We start from the raw sequence: 11,013 nt of genomic DNA on the forward strand, positions 1-11,013 counted from the left end.
TGAAACAGTAGGGAGACCGAACCCTTATTTGAGGGTTGCCTACGTATCTTGTCAGGACAAGAATCAGGTCAGACGTAGTTCGGGCAGATACGGTGTTGTATGTAATTTGTATGATTTCTATGAATTGGTGGTTGTATTGAAAAGAAATGAGGCTATGTACAAGAGTTTGCATATGGAAAAAGTGTGAGTTCCAAAGATGGGAAGAATGTACAAGACTATTTTGTATAAAAAAAAAAAGAATGGTAAAGTTAAAATGATGGTAGCAAAGATCGAAAATGGGTATGAAAAATAATGTGGCTGTGAGGGTGGTCGTAAAGGCCAAAAATGGGTGTGAGGGTTTGGAAAGGTTCCAAGCTCAAAACAAGTCAACCAAAATTATCCGATAAAGCAGACGAGGCGGAAGAAGGTATGTCTAGTATATATGTACAACTAAAGAATGTCTAATGAATACAGTATGTGAAACAGATAAAGAATATGTAATATGTAAAGAGCGTGTAGCAAATAAGAATGTGTGACAAATAAAGAATGAAATTAATCCGGCTAGAGCAGTGATCAAAATTACACATATAACGGCCTAAGAATTCTAAGAGTAGATTCACCTAAGCTGATAAAAAATATTCGGACAACTACGAGATGGCAAGTAGTTAGACTAGCCCACCAATCTCTGAAACTAAGAAGTTTGAAGAAGGTTCGGAAGAGCGCAAAGCACAACTCGCGTGCACAATGTACGTATGTGTACGGCCAAAGACTCAATTGAAAGTGCTGTGACAGTATAAAGAAAGCAGTTACATGTAGTGCCTTCATACAAATAAGGAACACAAGTTTGGATTTGGCTTGCGACCTTTCAAACATAATATTGTAGCAACTCATGACATATATAACAAGTAATAATAGTAAAAACAGATAAATAATCAAATATCCCTTAAGTGATCACTTAAACTAAGTCTACTAAGGTCAAAACCTAGGTAATCTTATCCCCAGGAGAGTCGCCATTCTATTACGCCCTATTTTGAAAGGGTCCAAGATAGTTTGCAACTTCCCGATTCTTCTAACTGGTATAAAAAAGTCAGAGTCGCCACCTTATTTTTAAGGAAAAATAGGAAACCTATATGTATTTGTGTGTCTACTCCATTTTTAGTCCACAAAACCTATGAGATTCTAGATAAAGGTTTTATTTGCCCCGAGGGGAAGGTATTAAGCATCCCTCAGAGCCTGTTCGAAGACAGTCCTTAGACTTAGTTTAATTGAACACTAGAGGGGGATTATCTATCTGTTTATCATTATTATTACCTGTTTTCAAAATGTTATGACTTCATGAAAAGCTACACTAGGTGATAATATACTAAGTATATACAGTGTATAAAAATATATTTATATCAAGTATCAAGTATTCATAAAGAATGTATAGTAAAAAGAATATATAAAAGAGTATAAAGAGAATGTACCTCGTAAGTATAAAAATGTATCTGTTAGTACAAAGAGTGTATATATATATGTTAGTGTAAAGAATGTGTAACTATATTAAGAATATAAAAATAAAAAAAAATGTAAGACTATATAAAAATAAATATATCAAGGATATAAAGAATGTGCGTCTATGTATATTAAAAGAATGTATGTATATTAAACATATAAAGAACATATTTCAAGTGTAAAAGAGTGTACATCAATTCTAAAATGTATAAAGAATTATATACCTAGGTATATTAGTGCATAAAGAATGTAAAAATAATTTACGAATATTCTTTGGTGTAAAGATTTTATATAATGAAATTATTCAGAAAAGTGAAGTTTATTTGACTTGTTTCTACCGTTTAGTTAAAAAGAGTGTTTGTTTAATGAATATTCTATCAAAAGAATAAGGAACAAAATAATTGTAAAAAACATTGGTAAAAAATAAGTATAAGAAATTGTGGATAAAAAATGAGTGAAAATGTGTAATGCCTCTAAAGAATAAAAGATTTGTAAATGGACGACTTAATATTTGCCTAGCGTCAAAATGTGGATTTAACTTAATTAAAATATGTATTAGTGTACACGAAACAATATAAAATGTAAGTTGTGTTAAGAGTGTATAAAGAATATAAAAATAAAGGATGGGCTAGTATTTTTGCCTAATCGTCAAAAGTGTGAATTTATTTAACAAAGTATTTATACCAAGTCAATTTAATCTAGTTATGAGAGTATTGACAGCCTAAGTCTTGCCTAAAGCGAATGACAATTTTAAGTTTAACAAACAAGGCGATAAGTAAATAAATATATCAACCTGTCATTCCAAAAAATAAAGTTTCCACTATACTATGAGTTTATGTTTTGTACAGTTTATAAAAAATGCGGAAAGTAAATACAAACAGATTCGATGAAGTCTTCGGGTTCCTTCCGAGTGTCGTCTTCGTGATGTATCTCCGGCACTGTATAAACACTTAGTAAAAATGTTAGTAAGAGAATAAATAACTATCGGATGAATTAAAGAAATAACGAATAAACTTAAAATAAAAAAAAATAAAAAAAAACAAAAAAAAAAACCCGTCTTTTGTACATGGGAGGCCTTGGAAATCGATGAAAATTTCTTCATCGGTCATTTGGGTTTAGTATTCGCCCAAATTAATTTAAATAAATTTGACAGAAAATGTAACAGTACAGTTGGCCGTCGGATGTATTTTCCGGGCACAGATTAGGCTGCATATGTTTCAATTGTTTCTTTTTTCTATTTATATACATAAGTAATTGCCCCACAGGATACCGTATTTATAATCATTATTTTAGTTTGATTTCAGAAAAAAAAGAACTTGAAATAAAAAAAATAAAAAAAGGAGTCATTGTTCTGTTTTTGGCATCATTGATGCAATTGATTCTCGCTTTAATTCAAATTCACTTTGGAAGCCACCACTCATGGAGAGAGTTGAAAGCTTGAACAACCATGGGAAAAACTCCATTAAAGAAGCTTGAAGCTCCAAATAATATTTTTCGTAGATCCGGAAAATGGTTTGTTGCTACTGTTTTAGAGCTCCTTTTATAGTAGTTGTGGATTGATTTAGAGCTAAAAGACAACGAGAAAAGACATGGAAAGGTTGTGGGGCAGAGGAAACGGGTGTAATGGTGGCTGTTTGAGAGAGAAGTGAGGAGAGGGAGTAGAGGGCTGTGGTGGTCGAAAGGGAAAAATGGGGGAAGGGCGGCGTGGTGGTGTGGTCTGTTTGTTGGCTGCTCCGGCGTGGTTTGGTCGGAGCAGTGGTGGCGATGGGAGAGGTGGGGGGAGCGAAGTGGGTTCGTGGAGATGGAGCTGTGGTGGTTACGGGTTGCTACTGGTGGTGGAGAGGGTGGTTCGCCGGGGTGGTGGTCGGCGGCAGTGAGGGTGGTGGTCGGCGGCTAAAGAGAAGTGGAGGAGAAATGTTAGGATTTTGTTTTAGAAGAGAGAGAGAAGCCAAATCTGAAAATTAAATTGTGTAGTGTGGGTAGAAGATGTGTAGAAGATGAAAAAAATTAAATTAACCCCTCTCCTTTCTTATAATGTCAATAAACATCCTCTTTTGTCCAAAAAATAAATGAACTCCGCCCGTTGTCCCCTTACCCTTTTTAACCCGTGTGTAAAAATGCAATAACCAATGGATCAAGAACCCAACCCATCACCTCAGATGTCAACTTTTTTAAAAGGTGACAAGACTTTGACTTGACCGAATTCTTTCTCCGCATTTAAGATTAATTGCTCCGACTTTTCTGTGCACTGACGGGCTGTACTAAAATATAGTTAATTAATATATGTATAAATAATAATGTAAGTATAAAATATAAATATCAATGTATAAGATACGAAAATGTACTATTATAAAATTAAGAAATAATTATTAATTGCACAAAAATGGTAGTATTGCGCTGTACGTGTGCAAAAATAATGATCCTTAAAAATGACAATAAATTGATAAAATTCCTAAAATAAGGATAATTATCGATAAATTGTCGAAAAAATGTAAAAATGTGTAAAAAAATGTATTTCGCGCTCTTTAACGAATCAGGGCCCCCCAAAACGTTAATTTTAAGCACGTTGAGCCAAAATTAGGTGTCAACACCATCCATATAAATGTAAATCAGCCCAACCATAGGGCCACAACATGCTCAAAATAGTCTATAAACACAACAACTACAACACACCACTTTATGACCTTTCCTCCATAACTATTTTCACTTTTAAGACTTGCTAAACCTTCAAATCAACTCAACATAAGAGATAGGATGAAGAACATACCTTATACTTGAATAACTTTAGCCACACCAACTTTCTTCAAGACCAAACTCACCACAACATCAAGTAGAAGCAAGAACAACCACCTTTTATGAACTAGTTTGGTGTAATCTTGTTAAATTCTTGATTTAATGGGCTATAAATGTTTGGGGAATGTGTTAGGAGGTTTCTAGGACTCATGAGAGTGTAAAATGATGAAAAAATAGGGTTGATGGGGGGGTTTTTATACACCTTGAAAGTCGGTGGAACCGACTTTTCCAAGTGGGACCCGCGGAAGCCATTTGGCAATTTGAGGGGTTATCTTAAAATGGCCATAACTCCTTACTCCGATGTCGTTTTGACGAGCGGTTTGTTGCGTTAGAAACTAGACTCGAAGAACTTTATTTTAGGCTTCTAAAACTCCTGATATAATCGGAGGTATACACCTCCAAAGTTGACCCAAAATTCTGCCAACTTTTTTTTCCAAAATTTCGACAAACTTATTTTCTTCAATTTGCTTGGTCTTGGAATATTCCAAAACTATGCATACATGATGTTTATCATTAATCATATTTTATAATGGTCATTTCCTTTGGTTCCATGATTGTCCTTCCCGGTTACGACTTACGAGATCGTAATTCATCTTTTACTTTATTGTTACGTACTTCCCATGGATTGTACCTTCCAAAACTTCATGGGACGTCTCCGATAATCTGTTAATATAGTGAAGTACGTTGCATGCTCATACTCTAAAAGTGTGAGGTGTAACAAGATTTTGCCGTCTCCGGCATATGACGCGATGAGAGAGAAAAATGAGCGAAGGCAGCATTTTAGGGTTTGTTCTCAAACCTTGATCTTTCAAAAATGAAAGACCTTGGGGTTTGTTTGGCCTGTGTATCTGTGTGTGCGAGAATGGGCCGGGTCACAGTCCTAATGGACTGGGTTCAGCTTTAAATAAAAGAAAAGGGAGGGGAGAATATATCCATATATATTGGCGTATACATGGTATACATGTGTACATTTGTATACCTATGTATAAGTGTGTATATATAGATGGGAAGGGCATTAACACTTGTTTAAATAAATAGGCACAATTAAGAGGACTAATTGATTTAAATGTCTTAACCATGACTAATTGTAATGACAAAGACAGCTAGTTTGTGCAACAAAATACCTTTAATCGAATTTAAAATCATGAATTTGATTATTCCAATTATGGCCATATTTAGCAAAATCAAATAATTAAAGGCTAAATTTGCAGCAATGACCTTAACTGACTCAAAACCATGAATTTAGCTATTTAGATCAAGGCCAGAATTAAACTAATCAGACAATTAAAGGCTAAGTTTGCAACAATGACCTCAACTGATCTAAACCATGGAAATTGGCTATTTCCATTAAGGTCAGGATTAACTAACAATTGATTATTTCAATTGTAGCCCCAACTATACATACAGTGAGCAATTTATGAAATTAACCACAATTAAACATTTAATTAATTATGATTAACTCTAAAAATTGTACAAATGCAGATGAATATGCAAAATTAAGATTTGAGGGATAAGATGATTAATTCATTTAATTAATCAGTTTTCTTGAATTAAACGAAGTAACATACTTGCTAATTGATTTTCTGATAATTTTAACAATTAAATAAATAATTATTTTAAATTATCCTTTGGCTAAATTTAGCAAATGCTCCATATTAATTATAAAAATGTGTAAATTAATTTTTAAACGATTTATAATATTGTTGAAGTTGTTTTGCCAAATGAAATAGCAAAATATTAGCAAAACAATTTTATAAATTACTTTGTCTTGCAGAAAAATACACATTTCACTCTGTTTGATATCCAAGGACCCTGGATAATTAAAATAAATTATGGGAGGTCAAAAATTAGGTGTCAACACTTAGTTTGTTTTAGATGTTAATAGAGTTGTTTAGTTTATTATTAAGCACATATGTATGTTTAGTGTGAGATTAGGGATGTTAGCATGTTTCTTAGATTCAACTGTTTAGCACATCATGTTCTTTAGGTTCAAATTTCTGCCTAAGTACTATGTAGCTTGGATAATGTTTTATATTTGTATTTAATTAACCAAACACATGTTTATCTATGGCTTAGATAGGCTTTAATTAGTAATATAATCAGTTAGTCAATTATGTTAATCTTTTAAGCCTGATGTGTTGTTCAGCCCTGTTCAGTTAATTTTAAGAAAAATCCCTGCCTGTTAATTTCAAGATTGGGCTCAGTTCTATTAATTGATAAATGGACATAGCATGTTTGTTTTGATTTTCCTGTTCAGTCTAATCTTTCATCCATGTAAATGTGTTTTGTTGTTCACTCGTTAAGAGAAAACAGTGTGATTACCTACTTAGTTCATGGAGGAGTTGGCCATTAGTAATCTAACAACTTAGAATGGTTCAGAACGTCTAGTATTGAGCTGATATGGATGTTTGGTCTTCATATGTAACTAACATACATAGGTTGGATAGTTGACTTAATATGTGCATTGGTTACTTGGTCGTTGAGTTCATGTCAGGAGTTTAGGTTGATGTCTATGTTGATTTCAGTTGGTATGACTTGGTTCAGTTGGTTTTCTGTTCCATATCATTTGTTAAATACAAGGGTTGCAATTGTGTTAGTTGATCAAATATGTCCATTAGATCCTGCTAAGTGTGATTTAGCATATACTTGTTCTGGTTTGAGTCAGCTCCATTTAATGGCATACTTTGTTATGGTAGTTCAGCATGTTAGTGAATCTTATAGTGGCATTCCATCTGATCCTTAGCATGCCTATAGTTTGTTTAAGTATGGACATTGTCTAAAACCATGCACTTATTGAAGTTTATATAATACAGCCTATCTAAGCATGAGCCATGACCAATTGCTATTAGTATCTGTCATTTAGATCTATGTGCGTCTATCTATACCCAAATCTTTACCTGATTATGTCATATTTGTGAGAAATTCACTTGTTAGCCTACATGTACCTCTATTTAAAGATGTTCTTAAACTTTACACATACTCTCTATTACTTGCCATTTATTTAGCTATCATACACTTAATCCATAATATCCTTTTGTTCATCTATGTCAAGTCTGCTTTTGTATGTAATTAGAGTTGTTCAGATCTTGGTAGGAATGAATATTCATTTGCTAAAGTGTCTTAGTGGTGGTATTTGCTAAGTATTTTATCAAAAGTCCCATAGTGTTGTCATGTATGATTGTTGTGTGCTCAGACCAATGCATAACCCCTCTCTTTGCCCTTGTCTAAATGGGCAACTAGTGTATGCATTCAGTTTAGTTTAAATAAGCATGTTTCTGTTCCTTACAAATGTAATAAGATAAGAGGGATTTGTTTCACCTGGACTTGATTATGGCTTGCCTGATTAAATGAGTAGTATCCTATTTGGTCACTTAAGTGATAACAGGAAAAGGGAATTTTAGATAAAATTGTTTATTTGTCCTCTAAATCCTATACCTGCTAATGCTCTTTCAAACTTATAAATTTAGGAAGTTAACAGAATTTGTTCTTTTCTTCCAAGATTGTGACTCATCTTGTTAATGGAAGTTGTGTCTTGATGTAAAACTGTTGGCTGCTTGTCATGTTTCTTTGGTCATCAATGCCTACATGTTTATTGAGCCTGTTATTAACCTCTCTGCATGAATACTCTTTAAAAAATGATAAATGAAGTATGGACTTGTAAATGATTTTGTGAAACTGTCTCCAAGTCTATCCTGCCCCTTCTCCTCTTGGATTTTAAATAAGAAAAAGTTAATAATTGAGCCTGCATGACCTTGTCACCAAGTCCTTTTTCAGATATGTCAATGAATGTATACACAACATGTTATGAGTCAATATGGGTCAAATGTGGTAGATATGATACGTGTGCGTTTGATATACATTTGGCATTCACTGTTTTATGGCCACTTCTCCTTTCTGCTTTGTACTGAGTTGATATTCATGTTGGTATATGCGAAGTATACAGGATATGCATCTTCTGTATACACTCTGTGCATATATGGAAGTATATTTTGTGAACTTATTGAATTCTTTTATGTGAGTTTGGTATAAAATGAACCTACATGGTGTATACATTTAGTAGCCTATACGAAAGTATGTATACTGTGTATATCAGTGGATTTAAATGAAAATTCCAACTTAACGATGTTTGGGATGAAACTTTTGGGCCTGCTCTTTCCCTTTATTGCTTTATTATTAAGAATGGGCCTGTCTTTGCCTTTGGACGATTTACATTACTGATAAAATGGGCTTTGTTTTATCTGCGTTATTCTCGGCCTTCTTGGGCCTGTTTGCATTACTTATTTGTCTGGGCCTCCTTTTTTTTCTTTTTGCTTACTTAATCACGCTAAACATGTTTGGCTTGCCTGTTCATATAGATGAATCATATTACTTAAGTTCTTTTTAGTTTAATGGCTAAGTATAGATGCCTTCTGACCACCTTTCCCATTTTCTCCTCTTTGTTTGCATGGGACCAATGTCATGGGCCATTTGGGCTGATTTCCTACTCAAAAATGTCGCGAGCCATTTGGGCTGATTTCCTACTCAAAACCTATTGGGGCTGAGGCCCAACTCTCATTTTTTGGTCGAAATTGGGATATTTGAAGCCCAACCATGGTGAAAATGGTTAACTGGCTAGATCTTCTCCTTCATTTTATTTACATTTATCATGCATATTTGTATATTGGTTGTATATGTAAACAACATTGATGTTATTATTGAAACCCAAAATCTGGTTGTAGATGAGAATTATACAGGATATTGCTGTCCAAAGAAAGGGGCAAAGCTCACTCATTTGGCATTTGCAGATGACATGATACTGTTCACATCAGGTAAGCCATCTGACATTAGAAAAGTTTTGAAGATACTAACTATTTATGAAGATGTGTCAGGTCAGCTTATAAATAAACATAAGCGTTGTGTTGCATTTTCTCCTAAGGTCAGTATTGAAGTGATCCATAGGGTGACACACTTTACAGGTATGAACAAAAGAGAATGGCCAATAAAATATCTAGGATGTCCACTCTTTGTTGGAAGAATGAAGATCAATTACTTCTCAGATGTGGTTCAAACAATAACAAGCAGAATCCATACTTGGCATTCAAAGTTCTTATCAATAAGAGGCAAAATCATCCTGATCAAACATGTACTGTTGGCCATGCTAGTCCAGTTGCTAGTAGCAATGAAACCACCCAAAGGCACATTTGAATAGTTAGAAGGAGCTGTAGTTAGATTTCTATGGAATGACAAAGATAATGTGAAAAAACATCACTGGAGTAAATGGGAAAGCATGTGCTTGCCTTATGAAGAAGAAGGGGTTGGGTTCAGATGTCTCAGAGATGGGAGTAAAGCATTCATAGCAAAACAATGGTGGAATTTGAGGACAAATGATTCACTATGGAACGATTATATGATGACAAAATATTATTCTGGAAAGAATCTTATCATTAAAAAAGTTATAGATCCCAATCTCAGACTTGGAGGCAATGCAGAAAATAAAAGTGCAGGTTGATGACAAAATTGTCTAGGAAATTGGACAAGGGCAGGTTTCCTTGTGGTATGACAATTGGAGCAGAGAAGGAGAACTTTATAAACGGCTCCCTAAAGACCAGATTTTTAAGAACAGCTACCTAAATGAGGTTTATGATAACGGAAGATGGAATTGGAATGGGGCAGGACACAAAATACCATGGATCATCAGGAATGCTATACAACATATTACAATCAATTTCACACCAGACAAGAAGGACAGGGCTATATGGTCACCTAATCCTGAAGGAAAATTTACAATAACATCAGCCTAGAATTTGCTAAGGAAAATAAAGGAAGGTGATTGGCATGACAAAAGGAGTTGGAACAAGAATGTGTCTCTTAAAATAAACTTTCATCTATGGAGAGTGCTGAAAAAATAGACTATAAACTGATGACAGGATAGGTAAACTCAACATTCATGGTCCTTCAATATGTTGTTGCTGCTCAAACCATAAAATTGAAACTGTCGAACTTTTATTAAGACAAAGTGAAATTGCTCAGGAGCTATAGACGATGATGTGTAATCCTCTGGTCATCACAACCCAAAATATTTCTCTTAGACAGATCTTGATAAATTGTTGGGGGTTGTATACAAGGAATCCAGTAGCTAAATTAATCAAAACAGTGTTGTCTCACATAATTTGCTGGGAAATATGGAAGGTTAGGTGCAATATAAGATTTAGCTCTATAAAATACAATAGGAGCTTATCAATGAAGAATATGAGTGTTCAACTGTCTCAAATGGAAAACAACTGATTCCCTCTTATTAAAGATGAATTAGATTGGGGGGAATTTGCAAAGAACTTTGGCTACGCATATCTTTAAGAGAAGTATCAAACTTGTCAAGTGGTATCCTCCAGCTGCAGGCTATATGAAACTAAATAGTGATGGAAGTTGTAGAACGGAAGATTGTGGTGGAGGAGGGCAGTCAGATCAACAGAAGGCAAGTTGATATATGGATTCAGCATCAATCTAGACATTTAATTGGGCTGAGGTTAGAGCTTTAGAATATGGATTAGAAATGGTGCATTACCAAAGGTTGGTATCAAATCATTGTAGAATCAGACTCTGTGCTGCCCATCCATGCTATCCAAGGGAAGATCAAGTCTCTCAAATAGTCAACTGGATTCAAAAAATAATGCAGTCATTTCAGATTCAGCCTAGACATTGCTTGAGAGAAGCAAACCAAGCTACAGATAAACTGGCTCAGGTCAGTCATACATGCACTGATATCAGGGA

Source organism: Lycium ferocissimum, chromosome 7 (assembly GCF_029784015.1).
Source record: "Lycium ferocissimum isolate CSIRO_LF1 chromosome 7, AGI_CSIRO_Lferr_CH_V1, whole genome shotgun sequence".
Taxonomy (NCBI): domain Eukaryota; kingdom Viridiplantae; phylum Streptophyta; class Magnoliopsida; order Solanales; family Solanaceae; genus Lycium; species Lycium ferocissimum.